Source organism: Leptinotarsa decemlineata, unplaced genomic scaffold (assembly GCF_025532065.1).
Source record: "Leptinotarsa decemlineata unplaced genomic scaffold, Ldec_3_MD MMD2_tig00003736_RagTag_RagTag, whole genome shotgun sequence".
In the NCBI taxonomy this organism is placed as follows: Eukaryota; Metazoa; Arthropoda; class Insecta; order Coleoptera; family Chrysomelidae; genus Leptinotarsa; species Leptinotarsa decemlineata.
This window is the reverse complement of record NW_027412593.1, coordinates 3,272,792-3,277,906: the sequence shown is the minus strand read 5'-3', so window position 1 is coordinate 3,277,906 and position 5,115 is coordinate 3,272,792.

Genomic DNA, 5,115 nt, shown 5'->3' with positions numbered 1-5,115 from the left:
GAAATTTTGTGCAAGTCGTTTCTTCTATCTTCCTACCATCTAATAGCAAGTTGTCATAGCTAAATTTGAAGTTTACAATTTTGGTCTTGTCTACGTTGAAGGAGAGTAAATTAGAATCACACCACTGTTTGACTTTTTCTAAATCTAATGATATCATTTGCTTCAAATTGTTAGTATTTTTTTCATGCCATAACAATGTGGTGTCATCGGCAAAAATTGTGAATGACCCTTCAATATCAACTGTAGCAAGATCGTTGATGTATAATAGGAATAAAATGGGCCCTAGAACAGATCCTTGAGGTACCCCGCAATCAATAGCCGAAATGTCCGAATACACATTATTGACTTTCGTCAGCTGGGATCTACCTTTTAGGTACGATTTGAACCATTCAAGACTTCTTCCTCTTATGCCATAACAGTACATTTTTTTATAAGTATATCATGATTGACACAGTCGAAGGCTTTCGAAAAATCGCAGAAAACTGCCGAAATTGCTTCTCCCTCATTCATGTTCAAGTATATTTTTTCCAAAAATGAGAAGATTGCATCATTAGTGTTTTTACAGCTTTGGAAGCCAAATTGACATTCATTCAATATTTTTCCATTTGATAAAAATCTCAACAATCTTTTCTTCACTAGCTTTTCGATTAATTTCGAGATAGTTGATAATAACGAGATGGGTCTGAAGTTTGAGGGGTTGGGGACCTCTCCACCTTTATAGAGAGGTAGAACAACTGATATCTTCAACCCTGAGGGAAATACTCCTGTCACAAAAGATTTGTTAATCACCTCGGTTAGTGCAAATAGAGCTTCTATCGGTAGGTTCTCAAGGAGTCTTCTAGTTATACCATCCAACCCCGCGGACTTATCATTTTTTATTTCCTTGAGAGTTTGTTTCATCTCGTAAACATTTGTAGGTGTTAAGTTGAAATTATCATGACATTGAAATTGATCAAGATAACTTAAAGGGTTGATTTGAGGTACTATAGTGGATGTTATTTGTTCGGCAATAGAGCAGTAAAAATTATTCAAAGAATTTGGGTCAATGTTGATCACTGCTGATGAAGATAGCCTTCCTTTACCCCGCAATTCATTAATAATTGCCCATTTCTCTCTAGGTTTATTTTGTGATGATTCAATTCTTTTTGAGTAGTAATTATTTTTTGATATTTTGATCAAGCTTGGCTATTGGCTATTATGAATATACGATATATGCCTTGAATTTTACGGTAAAAATTAGGACCTCTTTGATTCCCATCTCATACAAGTTACGAGTTTTGAGAATTGCTTTAACAGTGGTTTTCGTCTTCTCCACATATTGAGCCAGAACATATTTATTTTCCAAGAAGTGAATTTCTTTTATAAAGTCGACGTAGGTGCATAAAAAAACATCCACCTAGAAATTTCAAAAAATTTTGATTATATGGAATGAAATATATCCCAAATTAATTTGAAATTTTTTCTTTTTTATCAGTTCATCTGATAAGATTCGAAATCTATACTTATAAATGCGAAAGTCACTCACTTAACAGTCACTCACTGATCTCTGTTTCTCCGTACTGCTAAGACCTAGGAAGCCAAAATTTAGTATACCTATAGGCGCTTCTTAGGTCTGAGATGCGCACTCAGAAAGGATTTTCAAATATTTCAACTGGGGCGCACGCCGTGGGGGTGGAAGGGAAGCGTTTATATATGACTAATAAACTTTAAAATTGAAACATTGTAATGACTGACCAACTGGATTTGAATAGATCACCATTATTGAACTTGTCTACTGTGTTAGCGAAACATGTCGTGATACATTTTTGAAAAAAAGTTTGTGGAGATCAAATCGTCAGGTGTAGTTTATGAAATTAAACCTAGATGACAAAAACATAACTTCCCTCGTATAATATGTATGAATTGGGCCTCATTAGGTTTTCTTTACGATGTGTATTGAAAAATATCATCAGAACCGGGTTAGAAATAAAAATGTTATTCATGACCAAACTTTGTCAACAATCGGCCGTTTTAGAGTGTATAACGTTTTCCTTCGGCTAAGACAACGTTTCTTTCGATTATGTTTTGTCTGTTTCATGGTGATTTTCGTTATTCACCTCATCCCTTCGTTTCATTTTCAATTACAAGTTTCATATTCCGAAAGAGTCGTTATATACTTAAGATGAAATTTGCGCCTGGCAGGTCTTACCACTCTCATTTCACTTTCAAATTCGCCAACGAGCGCAAAGAAAAGTTTCAAATTCAGTTGATGAAGGCGACATAAAAATATTCATCGTAGAAATCTCTATATTCTAATCAGAAATCACCGTCAATTATTCAGAAAGAGAAGGAGTCAAATTCTTTGTAAGTCTTTATAAATTTGGATTCAAATTTTTGTTAATTATTTGAATAGTTGAAACAGTAATCTCTGTAATTTCAATGAAATAGTAATTCACGTAACAAGTCTCTAAAAAAATGTGCGTGTCCGAAAAAACTGTTTTCGGGTGTGTTCCGTACAGTAGTTTTTCGGCAACTCTGTAGAATAACTAATCAATGAGACACATTCTATCATTATATTTCTTTGTAGACCAACATTTTTAACATTCAAATTTTTTTTAACCGTCCCCCTGGTATCAAACCAAACATTCTAATTCTTATTTGTATTAAATTATCAATGAAACAGAAGATAGGTGCTAAGAAAAACATTCTGATTCTTATTTATGTGGAAATTCGAGTAGTAGTTGCTGATATTGAAGGAATTCAATCTGTTTGAAATATTTGGTATATTCAAATTCCTTCAGTTGAAGTCAGAAAAAAAAACTAACGTTTCCATTTCACATTGATTGTTTTCATCAGATAATTTTTGAATGGTCTCAACAATTTTGTTTTCAAGTTTTTGTCTACATATCCTTCAGCGACATTCATAGACTTCCAGCCACCGTGATTCTTGAAATTTGTGATGTTTTCATCATTATCAGCAAATAACTTCGCTGAAGTTCAACGAATGATATGACCTGCGTAATTTTTAGGATTGAGTAAATTCATTGATTCTGCAATTCGAAATTCGCAAAACTGTGGATACGAACAGGCTGAGTCAAACATTTTTCGTTTCTGTAATTCTGAAAGTCGTAAAGATAAATATTGCCTTGTTTTCGAAGACTAGATACAAGCACTACAGGAAAATCCACATAAACGCAGGTATTCAGATGAAAGAGTTCTCAAACAGTGGAGTTCGAGGTGAACTGAGTTGAATCTCAAAATGACGAGCAGCCACAGTCCGTCTTGTATTTCTGATATGTATCGCTCTTGGTAGAATCAAATGTGCCAAGTCACTTGAACACTTCCCGTGGAAGTATCTATAGAAGAGAAACAAATTTTTAATCTTTCTTCGATGTTCAAGGCTATCAAGGTTGCACGTGATGTTTGCGTTTCCAAACAGGCAGATGAATCTTTTCTGGATGGAATTCAGCAATTTCAGGGTATGTTTGGGGACAGAGCTCCATACGTGAGAACAATACTCCAAAGTAGATCTTATCTGAGCTTTTTAAAGCATCAAAAGTTGCTGAGGTGTGAACAGTTTTCTGGTTCGGAACAGTGTTCCAAGATTTTGAGGAGCAGCCTTTGCAATTCCAGCGACACGATTGTGCCGAGACATATTGTTGTCCACTTTAACCCACAAAAAACTTATCGAAGCATAAAGCAGAATTTTCTGACCTGACATTATATCCGGTTCGGAGACATTTATCTTCTTGGAGAACACCGATGCCTGAGTTTTTGTGGCATTAAATTCAACCTGGTTATTTTCACCCCAATTCGAAATCACTTCTAGATCCTCATTAAGATATGCAACCTCCTGCTGCCGGTGGAGATGTGCCCCCGTAGTCGATGTCATGGAATCTGAATGGAATGACGAGAGGAGTGTGTTCTCGTCAGCAAAGCAATACATTGGATTTTTATTTTTTTTCCAATAAGTCGTCGATATACAATAAAAAAAGAGTTAGAGACAATATGGATCCCTGGGAAACACCAGCGTTGATGGTGAACGTATTTGAGAGATATCCATCGACGGCCACTTGCAGGGAAAGTTCTTTCAGGAAGCTGAAGAGCCATACACAAAAATAATCCAACAAGCCATAGCATCCAAGTTTGGCCAGCAAACCCTCATGCCACACGAGGTCAAGGCCTTAGAAATATCAAGCGCAACAGCTCTTGATTCTCCATGTTTCTCGATTGCATTATTCCAAATATGGGTGACATACGATAGAAGGTCGCCTGTTGATATTTGTTTCCAACAGCCACATTGATAATATAATCACTTAAGATGTTGAGCCTTCCAAATTTTTGAGGGTATGGTGGTTTACGACTTTCTCCATCATTTTGGATATCACTGATAGCAAAGCAACTGGTCTATAGTTATTTGGAAGATTTCTCTTGCCCTTTTTGAGGATAGGCTGAACGCGAGCAATCTTCCAACAAGAAGTAAAAACCCCTTTCTTATAAGACAGTTTGAAAAGTCCCCCAATTGCCCAATTACAATTACAACATTTGCCAATTGCACAATTACAACAAAATTTCTTTCAATACGTACTTTCGGCCTAGTCCGGAAAGTACATATCTACTTTTAGGTCTAGGCCGGAAAAATGCTATCCTCCCAAAGAAAAAGGGTCCACGAAGTGAGTATTTTCAGGAAGTTCATACGTATTCGTAAGCGATATGTGATTTTTATGTGATATATTGATGATAAATCTCAATTTTGCATTTGCTGCATTTATTATCTGCCAGTCTATGTTTTATTCATATGATAGACCAAAATGAAATATTTGTTGACACTTTACCAGATACTCAGTTAGTCACTCGTAAGTAGCATCATAGTCCTACTATTTCTGGGACGAAAACAATATTTTTGAAAATATGTTGAATTATTTATCTTCAAGAATGAAATATGAATGTTTTAATGAAGGGGAAGGTAGGATAAAACCGGGTACATAACACTGTACACAAAGCCTTTAATTATGGGCGCATCCATGTATAAGATTGAAGTGTTGAAGTTTTCCTTTCAATAATTTCAATAAAAAAACTTAGATCCCCTGGTTCTACCCTACCGTTATGGCAAATCGGGTACATATATAGATATGG